This window comes from Choloepus didactylus, chromosome 8 (genome assembly GCF_015220235.1).
Source record: "Choloepus didactylus isolate mChoDid1 chromosome 8, mChoDid1.pri, whole genome shotgun sequence".
Classification (NCBI taxonomy): Eukaryota; Metazoa; Chordata; class Mammalia; order Pilosa; family Megalonychidae; genus Choloepus; species Choloepus didactylus.
The window spans coordinates 99257831-99269441 of NC_051314.1; the positions used below are offsets into that span (position 1 = coordinate 99257831).

General features: G+C 37.9%; 1 pseudogene; it reads right to left on the minus strand.

The window, feature by feature from the left end:
- Nucleotides 1-5401: 5401 nt before the first annotated feature.
- On the minus strand, nucleotides 5402-7902 carry LOC119542030 (annotated as a pseudogene).
- Nucleotides 7903-11611: the final 3709 nt, after the last annotated feature.

Here is an 11611-nt window from a genome sequence, read left to right on the forward strand (position 1 = left end):
CAATAAGCAATGAGTAGGCAATAATGAAGAGAGGAGAGGAAAATGCAAAATCTGAAAGAAAACCCTATGGAGAGAAAAAGTTTAATTTTTGTAATAAATACCACAATGGAGTAAATAACAGATCTATATGGCAGACAACTGATTCAGTAAAGGACAACCCAAGTGTGCCAGTTTGAATGTATTATGTCCCCCCAAACGCCATTATCTTTGATGTAATCTTGTGTGGCCAGACCTATTAGTGTTCAGTAGATTGTAATTGTTTGAGTGTTTCCATGGAGATGCGCCCCACCCAACTGTGGTTGATGACTCTGGCTGGATAATTTCCATGGCGGTGTTGGCCCGCCTATTGGGTGGGTCTGAATTAAATTACTGGCACACTATATAAGATCAGACAGAAGGAGCGAGCTTGCTACAGCCAAGAGGGACACTTTGAAGAAAGCACAGGAGCTGCACATGAGAGACAGTTTGAAGACGGCTGTTGAAAGCAGACTCTTGCTCCAGAGAAGCTGAGAGAGGACAAATATCCCAAGTGCAACCAAGAGGAACTGCAACCTAGAGAGGAATGTCCTGGGAGAAAGCCATTTTGAAACCAAAGTTGTGGCCACATGCCTTCCCAGCTAACAAAGGTTTTCTGGACACCATTGGCCATCCTCCAGTGAAAGTACCTGATTGCTGATGTTTATGTCCTTGAGACTGTAACTGTGCAACCAAATAAACCCCCTTTTATAAAAGCCAATCCATCTCTGGTGTTTTGCATTCCGGCAGCATTAGTAAACTAGAACACCAAGTCTGTGTAAGTTTTACAGGGCACAGAAATGAAATAAAGGGAATATAAAAGAACTGTGAAACATAGTCTTAGGAAAACCTATTTACCATAGGAATTATAGGAGAAAGAGAGAGAAAGAGCAAATGAGGAATAAATAATACATAATTCATTTAAACAGTTATTGAAAAATACATATATTTGACATGAGTACATGTTAAGACACTAAATATAAAATAATGATCAAAGACATCCATGCATGACTACCAGGGGAGTGAGTCTTCCCGGCAACGTAGGACTCGACTCGCAGGAATGAATCTGGCCATGGCGTCAAGGGATTGAGAATGCCTTCTTGACCAGGAAGGAGAAAAGAGAGGTGGCAAGGTGGGGTTCTGGTGGCTGGGGGATTTCAGGTAGAGTTGGGGAGCTGTCCTGGAGGTTACTCTTATGCAAGCAACAACAACAACAACAACAACAACAAGAAGTCCACAGTCCATGTCTGAATTCATTAAACTTAAAGAATACTGAGAAAGACACTGATTGAAAAATCATGCAAAAGAAAGTAAAAACTCATCTGCTATCAATGCTATGGAAGATTTGTACATGGTGCAATGCTAGCAAGTAATTGGGGACTCACCAAGACTGGGGGTGGTGGGTGGGTGGAAAGGAAGGGTAGGATGTGGTGTGTGGTAAAGGAAATCTCCCTTGCTATCTGAAGGTTTTCATCGGTAGGATTTTCTCAGTGAGGAACAGTGGATGATGGTTGGACAGCAACTAAATGGTACCAACAGAGGAAAGGGGAGAAGAAATACTTGAACTAAAGAAAAGCTTGAGTTGCAAATATGAAAGTTCAATGAGAACCAGAAAAAAAGTGATTGAAAGAGACTAACATCTGGAATAATGTTTGAATGTCATAAAAGAGGAAGAAGATCTACAGACATCCAGGCTTATTTTAAAATACCATACACAGACTGAGACATTTCTATGCCATTATATTCTGGGAGACAATAGAGTAATGTTTACAAACATTTGTGGGAGAAAATGCTGTCAGTCAAGCTACACCAGAAGTAACCACTTCTCTAAATCATGTTTTCTAACTTTCTTCTGGTTTCTTTGTGTTTTATTTACCATATATATATGAACCATATATATGAACCCCTGATCAACATATTTAATTTTTGTTTTGAAATTTATAAAAATAGTTACATGCCATATAATTCTTTTGCAGCTGTTTTCTTAATTCAAATTTGTTTTCTAATATTCATCTGTTCTCATATGTGCAGCTGTGATTTTTTAATTTCTAATGATATGGAGTATTTCACTATGTAGCTATCTCACAATTAATTCACCTCTTTTCCTTGCAATGTGTATCTGAGCTGTCTCCAGTTTGGGTTTACCAGCAAGGCTACTATAAATGTTCTCTGTGCCTGGGTCCCAGAGTTTCACAATACCATAGCTGATGCTGAGAAAATTATAGTTAACTCCTGTCAGTGTTTTCAGCTAAATGATAACTTGTGTTTGCTGAAATTGAGGTAATATCTCTCTATTACCTAGATTTCCACAGACATTTTTTTTTTTTGCTTGTGTTAGAACTTTTAGAACATGTTGTCTTGTATCATGGTTCTTAGTGTTCATGTAATTTCTCTCACAATTTTGTATTCAGCTTGGTAGAATGATGTTTCATTCTTTGTTTCCCCCAGTACAGCATCTTACACAGTACATCACATTGCTCAAGTTTTTCAAAAATGTTTTGAATGCCTACAAATACATTTACTATTTGAGATTAATCATTTTTGGCTTGAAAACTTTTGCTTTTCTGCCAGACACAGATGAGATGTTATATTGCTTATTTTTTTCTCCAACTTTTCAATGTATTTCTTTGGACTCAAAAGTCCCTTTATCTATGGAACCCATTTCAGAAGACTCTATACATAAGCCAGACTCCACATCATTGCTAGTACAAGATTGCCTCATTCACTGGATACATTTCTTTTCAAAGATCAGCAGGAAATAAAACTTAAGATTCTATTTTTAACACCCATATTTAATATAGTAAATTAGCTTGTAACATTCCTTATGTTTGGCCTGATTCTCCACTTTGTCCTTTTCTTGGGCATCAAAAAAGCACTTCTTTCAATTTCTTTTCAAAATGTAAACTTGCACTCTCGGCTAAGAGAAAATACAATCAAGTCCTTAGCTTTCTATCTGGATTTATTTAAGTGGTTGTAATGTGTATTTGTATTATAAGAGTTAAGAGAAACTCTAGTAGAGTGCTGCTGTACTCTGGGATGATTTTTTGATTAGATTTGTGATCCTCATTTTGAAAGATCATGGAACATCCAGGGTCATCTGAGAATACTTCCATTTTAAGGTAATTCCATGGAAGCTTCCCAATACATTGTGGTACATCAACTCATTCTTTGAGATACAAATGAGAAGACAAACTATTCAGCTGAAATATGGTTCTGTTTTTTTTTTTTAACATGAAAAGTGTATTTATTTATATGAGAACTACGTGGTTTTTTAAAATTATATCACTTTGCCTGAGATTTGGTCTACATGTGCTCATGCTCTAATTAACAAAATGTTGTCAATTTACCATTATTTTGCCTGAAATAAAAAAATACAGAATACTATAACAGGGAAGGACTCTTAAAACTTTCTCTAATTCCTCAGTTTTACCAAAAATAAATCTGCAACACAACAGTGGTTAAAATTATATAGCTAGTTTATGGAAGGATCAGGGCTAGAAGAGTATCTCTACCCTGTGATTTTTTCCACTGGAGAATAATTTCTTTCTTGTCTTTGGTTGTTTAAGAACCACATACACACACCACACACTCACACACACACTGATACCCACCCACTAATGCCTCAGCCTTAGTGTCTTGGTGCAAAACATGTATTTGATTAAATTTTGACTTTAATTACCTTGGTACCTTTAACCCATAACTAACTTCCCCCACAAAGAATGGAGAAGACTTTTACATTGGGCTGTAATTAGTATGCCCTAATGTAAGTTGCAATGAAAGTTAGTCACCACTTAGAGTTTAAGATAGATTTGTAAGATGTGGTGAAAACAAATGTCAGTCCAAACATTTGTAAATAGGGATAAAAGATAGTTTCAGACTTGCATGATATTTTGTTTTATGTTGACGCATATTGGAAGCATATTATTTTCTTATTCAACTGGCCCAGAATATTTTGGGTGCCCTTATCTGCATATTGAACAGCTCCCTTAATGTAACACAGAAACATTTAGCACTGTTGTGTGAGTTTCTCAGACTATATCAATTTCCTACACTATGGGGTGAGTCCACATTATTAAAAATTAGTTTTTCCTGGTTGATTGCAGCTCACTAATGCAGCTAAGTGTTTGCAATTATCTCTAATTTAAGATCATTTTTACTGTGACGTTTCAAAAGGGAGATTGTAGAGTACTAACTGATAGTTATTGAATAGAAAGCTCATGAAGAAAAGTGATCATGAATTTCAGAGGATTCAGCTTTCTGATAGCATAGATAATATTACTTCAATTCTCAGTTTCTTATGGAAACTTTCAGCAAGTCTCATTTTGTTCCTAATTAAAGAGAAGGCAGTTAATTGATTTTCAAAGTTTGTTGTTTTTTGTATTCCATTTCTTTGTTTATTTTAAGGAAGGCAGTCAAAATTAAGATGGTCATCACTGAGATGGGTGCAATGCATTGAGGATGCAGTTTCAATTGCTTTTACCCTGTTTTTGAGTAAAGAATTTGAAGGGGAAAATCAGATAAGCAGTCCTGTCATCTTGCTGCCACCTAATGACTTCTGTAAGGCAGCTGAAACATCCTTGGAAACTCCAGCAGAGCAAGGACAAAAAAGTAAGCTCTGTTTACTATAAACAGAGCTGGGTATTTTATCCTGGATGGAGCAAGGAATAAAATCATCTCTCCAAGGAGACTAACTTTTTCTCCCTATTCTTAAACATTGTTTATCTTGCTAGAGGATAAGCAAGGATTGAATCCCAAGGGGAGTGTACAGCACCAAGTTCTTTTGGAGAGATGCCATTTGGGCATTATGACATTTTCTTTAGGTCTGGTTCAATTTATGGGATACTCTTTGGGAAAGTCTCCAAAGAGCCAGTAGTCCCTTTAAAGGAACAAGTTTTTACTAAGTTCAAAATCCTCAACACACGGACAAGTAGGGTTTGAATCATCAAATTGCCTATCAGCTGCATGCAATTTCTGAGAGAGATGCAGGTGTGTTCTGTCTGCAACAAATACTCCCAGTAGTTGGGAAAGATCTATTATCTCATAGTTTCTGTGGGTCATGAATGCATCCAGCTGTGACTTAGTTGGGTGTCTCTGGCTCAAGTTCTCCCACGACATTACAGTCAGGCCATCAGCTGGGGCTTTTTTTAATGTGCCAATTTTAATAGGCTTTATTTAAGGCATTGCACTTTCCACTTACAATTATTCGAATGCTAATGTTAAGTGCGAATGCTGTGTCCTTTCCCTGTGCACATTATTCCATAGTCAAGTATTGAGAATGCCACAGGAATTTTGAATACCACAGCGAACTGGCTACAGAATGTGCTACAAATTTGGGTCCTTCAATTTTTAACTGTGGAACAATGCTAAGGTAGGTATGCCAATTGATTTAATCAATTTATTCTATAGATAGTCCAAAAGAGGCACCTCCAGAAGGAGGTGCCCCACCACCAGGGAAGCCTCCAGGCATTCCTCCTGGCATGTCTCCTATACTCTGGTACAGCTTGGTAATGATGGGGTTGCAGACTTTCTCCAGCTTCTTCTGCTGAAGTTCAAATTCTTCCTTTTCTGCAGTCTGATTCTTATCGAGCCAGTTGATGATTTCATTACATTTGTCAAGAATCTTCTGTTTGTCTTCATCATTGGTCTTGCCTTAAGGTTTCTCATCTTCAACTATCGCTTTCATATTAAATGCACAGTATTCAAGTGAATACTTGGAGGATACTTTGTCCCTCTGCTTCTCCAGTTTTGTACGTCTTGGCTTCCAGGAACATGAGCTCAATGTCTTCTCTGCTCAAACATCCCTTGTCATTAGTGATAGTGATCTTGTTCTCTTTTTCTGTGCCCTTTTCCACAGCAGAAACATTGAGAATGCCATTGGCATCAATGTCAAAGATGATTTCAATCTGAGGCACAACACAGGGGCAGGAGGTATCCTAGTGAGTTCAAACTTGCCAGGTAGGTTGTTATCCTTGGTCATGGCATGCTCACCTTCATAAACCTGCATGAGCACACCCAGCTGGTTGTCACAGTAGGTGGTAAAGGTCTGCATCTGCTTGGTGGGAATGGTGGTATTGTGCTCAAAGAAGAACCTGACTCAAGCAGGTTCAATGTCAAGGGAAAGAGGAGTGATATCCAAGAGCAGCAAATCTTGAAAGTTTTCATATTTGTCTCCAGATAGGATGGCTGCCTGGACAGCTGCACCATAAGAAAGAGCCTCATCAGGGTTGATGCTCTTGTTCAGTTCTTTTTCTAGTAAAGAGGTCTTGGAGGAGTTTCTGAATCTTGGGGATAGGAGTAGAACTGCCCACCAGGACAATATCATTGATCTATGATTTGTCTAGGTTGGCATCCCTGAGGGCTTTCTCCATGGGGTCCAAAGTGCCACAGAACAGGTCAGCATTCAATTCTTCAAACTGAGCATGGGTAATGGAGGTATAAAAGTCGATTCCTTCATAGAGAGAATTGATCTCAATACTGGCCTGGGTGCTGGAGGAGAGACTGTGCTTAGCTCATTCACAAGCAGTACAGAGGCAGTGGACAGTTCTCTTGTTCTCACAGATGTCCTTCTTATGCTTGCACTTGAGCTCAGCTATGAAATGGTTGATATTTGGTTGTCAAAGTCTTCTCCACCTAAGTGAGTGTCTCCAGTTGTTGATTTGTTCTCGAAAAGTCCATCATCAATAGTGAGGACTGATACATCAAAAGTGCCACCTCCTAAATCAAAGATCAGCACATTTCTTTCAGCACCAACCTTTGTGTCTAAGCCGTAAGCAATAGCAGCAGTAGTTGGCACACTGATGATTCTGAGTACTTTGAGGCTGAGCAATGGTACTAGCATCTTTGGTGGCCTGACGCTGACAGTCATTAAAATAAGCCAGCACTGTGACAGCAGCATTGGTAACAGTCTTCCCAAGGTAGGCTTCTGCAATTTCCTTTATCTTTGTCAGAACCAGAGAGGATACCTCCCCTGGATAGAAACTGTTGGTTTTGCCCTTGTATTCTACTTGGACCTTGGGCCTGCCCCCATCATTCACCACCACGAAGGGCCAATGCTTCATATTGGACTGGACAACAGCATCATCAAATATGTGTCTAATCAGATGTTTGGCATCAAAAACCATGTTGGTGGGTATTCCAGTTTGCCAATGCCACCAGGATGCAAAACACCAGAAATGGGTTGGCTTTTATAAAGGGGCTTTATTTGGTTACACAGTTACAGTCTTAAGGCCATAAAGCATCCAGGGTAAGGCATTTACAATAGGGTACCTTCACTGGAGAATGGCCAATGGCATCTGGAAAACCTCTGTTAGTTCGGAAGGCATGTGGCTGGCATCCGCTTGCTCCCAGATTGCGTTTCAAAATGGGCATTCTCCAAAATGTTGCTCTTGGGGCGTTTTGTCCTCTCTTAGCTGTACCTCCTCTTCAAAATATCACTCTCAGTTGCTCTGAGGTCCTTCTGTCTGTGAATTCCTTTATACAACTCCAGTGATCCAATTAACACCCACCCTGAATGGGTGGGGTTAACACCTCCATGGAAATTATCCAATCAAACGCTTCACTCACAGTTAATTGAGTCACATCTCCATGGAAACACTCAATCAAAGGATTCCAATCTAATCAACACTAATACATCTGTCCCCACAAGATTGCATCAAAGAATATGGCTTTTGGCGGGACATGATATATCCAAACTAGCACAGTGGCGTTCAACACAACTTGATTCTTCGCAGCATCATCAATCAGTCGTTTAGTATCAGTAAAGGCAACATAGCTTGGACTTGTTTGATTTCCCTGATAGTTGGCAATTATCTCCACTTTTCTGTGCTGGAAGACACCCAGACATGAGTAGGTGGTGCCAAGATCAATGCCAACTGCAGGTCCCTTAGATGTGCTTGCTTATTGTAGGTCTGGCTTGCAGAAGAAAACAGAATTCCTGAAAGCTAGCTCCGTGTTCAGTGAGCTCAGCTAGGGCTTTGATCTCACTTGAAGGCTCTCTTAGGGGAGTATCAGCTCAAGTTCATTCACAAGGTTATTGGCAAGATTCAGTTTCAGTGGTCTATTGAGTAGAGGTTTCAGTTCCTTGCTTACTGAGGCACCTCTCAATTCCCTGCCACCTGGGCTTCCTCACAGGACAGCTCACAACATGGCAGCTGGGTTCCCTCAAGTGAGCAAACAAATAAACACAAGATGAAAGCCACTGTCTTTTTGTAATCTCATATTAAGTAACATCCCAGTGCTTCTGCTGTATTCTATCCATGGAAGAGAGTCAATAAGCCCAGCTCACACTCAAAGGGAGGGGATTATATCTAAGCATAAAATCCATGAGTAAGGGATCGTTGGGGGCTATCTTAGAGGCATCCCATCACAGACACAAACGTAACATCTATAATAACTCAGGTAATAAAATTTAAAGGAAGAAAGATAACACAGAGAATACTCTATGGTGAATGGAATATACAGGCGTTAGGATAGACAATCTTTATGAGTCTCTGGATGTGGTTTAAACTTGAGGAGAAATTTTAAACACAAGACTGCTCTAACAAGTTTTCATCACATAGTATTACATAGAAGGATATTTAGTAGATCCTTACAATCACCATAGTTGCTTGAAGGTTAAATCCAATTTGGTTTTATCACCACCTACATCTACTATCTCGTCTTACAAGAATAAAAAGTAGAAGGCAGTTTTAATTAGGCGAGCATCATCAGTTGTCCTTGTTCTGCTACTTTGCATTCAGTTTTCCCTCCACCCCTTGCCAATTTTCATGCTTGGCTTAGTAACACCTCTTCATGAGTAAAGTTTACAGTCAATTAGTATGTGACAGCACCAACTATTCCCCTAAATATATATTCAAATTAAGGGTTAGATAGAGGGCATTTCTAAAGCAGAACATTCCTGTAAAACAAACAAAACCAAGCCAGCTGGAACGTTATTTTGGGTGCATCGTCCTGCCTCAGGACCATTATTAGTTTTTCAGGACTTATCTCCAAAAATCCACTTAGAGAAAAAAGGTACACTTGGGGAAAAAAAAGGCAAACACAAGTTAAATATACGCTATTGTAGGTGAGGAAGAGATGCTGAGAATCCCAGTCATTCCTTTAGGGAGAAAATTTTAAAAAGGAGCTCCACATAATTTAAGTGGTAAAGAGACTACCAGAGGCATATTTATGATTATTGTTTTCTATATTAATAGCTACAAGATAATGAGGAAGAAGGTCATATTGGAAAACTTGGAAAATAATATTTTTCCATCCAGGAAATAAGGAATACCTATGTGTAAGTTCTGAACAACTTGGTCATTAATAATACGCTTACCAAAAAATTTTTATACACTAGGACATAACATTCTTAGAATTACAATGTCTGATGGTTAAAAGTGGTACTGGGGTGGTTTAAAACCCAGTTACCAAAGCAGCCCAAATTCTTTCACCCCCAATGCCCTGTCTTTATCCATGCCATCAAAGTGGCAGAATAGTTAACAGCTTGGAGCCTGGAGTTGCACTGGCTGAGTTTGAATCATAACTCTATCTAAAACATTTCTGAGACTCAGTTTCTTTAAAAGTATAGGGTACTCATGAGGGAAGAAAGTGAAATTTGTATACAGCCTAACAGATGATAAGCATTAAAAAATATCTATTATTATTATGATGGTTGCTCTGTCTGAACTTCCCTTCACCAATCTGTCAGCTTGTCAAGTGCATTTTCCTCCTTCAAGATTCAACTTAAATGTCTTCTGCTCTAGGAAATCTTCTACAAGTTCCGCAAATCCCTTCTTCTGGGCTTACATACTATTTCACAATTATCTTTATTGAAGCACTTGTCACTTTCATCATAACTTATTTTCCCCCCACTCTGACTCTTGATTTGAGCTCCTTGAGAGTTGACTATGTTTTATTCCTTTGGGCCCACATGGTGAGTGCTCAATAAATGTTTGCGGAATAAATGAATGACTAGTCAGACATTGGTTTGACACCTCACTGAGTAAGTGAATGTCAGAGTAGAGAGTTATATTAACTAGCATCTTTGAATAGAGGATTAAGAAAAGGATCTTTTCCTAGTCTATAAATATCTTGAATCAATATATTCTATACCAAACAAAAGCTAATCATCACTAATGTTTTGGCATGATTGGACATTTTAAACATGGAGCATGTTTAAAATATATTATGCTCATCCTGCCAACATCACCAATGCGTGCGTAAGGACTTACTGTGAGCTGACAGGCAGTCATTTGCATTTGGCATTTTAAACCATTTATTGGAGAAGTCTATCATGGATTAAGATAAATATAACATAAATTAAGAATGTTAGTTAGTGATTAAAAGATTTTGAAAAGTGACATTTAAGAGACTAGTCAAAGCAACTATTTCAACTTCTAAATTTAACCACAACCAGCATTTAACATCAAGTCATTGATATCCTCCCTGATGCCCTATGGAAGAGCAACATCCATTCAGAAAATCATATCCTAGTTCAATACATGTTTACTTTGTGATCCCACATCTTTAATCTAAATATAACAATGCCAAGGCTTTCCCTTCCAACCTGAGCTTAAATGATATGTTTCTAATTAATTTTGTGCTGTGTCATTATCAATTTTTAGTACTTGGTTTGAAATTCTAAATAATTAGCACTTATGCCAATTAGCACTGTTTCACAATAAACAAGGTTCTCATTTGAATGAAAGATTTTAAACTTTAAAAATAATGCAACTTATCTTGAAGTGTTTTTATTAAAGCATTTCAAATATCAGTATATACAACAACATGGCTATTAAACTTTCATTTATTAATGCACTTAAAGTACTTTATAGTGCCTTAAATAACCAAAAATGGTAATATTATATATGGTTTTCATATAACAAGATATAAAAGAATTGGGGATTTAGTTAAGCTCAATATACTGAAGTAAGGATTTTTTAATAAACTCTCCAAACTTACTGCAGATAGCGTTATGATCTTTTGTAATTCCCTTAGTGGTGCTTACAAGAGAAAAGCAGACTGAACTAAAAAAATATATTCTTAAAGGAGCCCCTAACTAGGATTCATTCTTTATTTCTCACTTTCCTCACCTACTTGGCCACAGCTTTTAATTCACTATCAAATACTGACCCTCCCAACTCCATTTTATAACTGAAACCTTGTTATTTATCTCTTTTTCCTCTGTCACCATCTCCTCTGCCACCAAGTCAGTACCATTTATCGTCTGGCATCCTGGCAATCACTTCCTAACAGGTTTATAACACTTCCCCTCTTACATAGTTTTTCTTATAGCCAGTATTTTTGACATTTGATATTATTAGTCTTATATTTTAAATATTCTAAAAACTCTACTAATATTCTCCAGTTTTTGAGGAATCATGGCTGGTATCTGAGTATGCTGCAGAAGAAAGAATTCCTCACCTGATGCATCTTTCGGTCTTAGGTTCAATACCACTAAGTCCATGGGGATAAAGCTAAAAGGTACTAATCTAGGCAAAGCACCTATTTATTTATTTTTTATCTGAGAAAAAAAGTTGATAGAAATAAAAAGAGAAATAAACAAATTCTCCATTACAAATGGCAATTTTAACATAGCTCTCTCAGACAAAAGCAA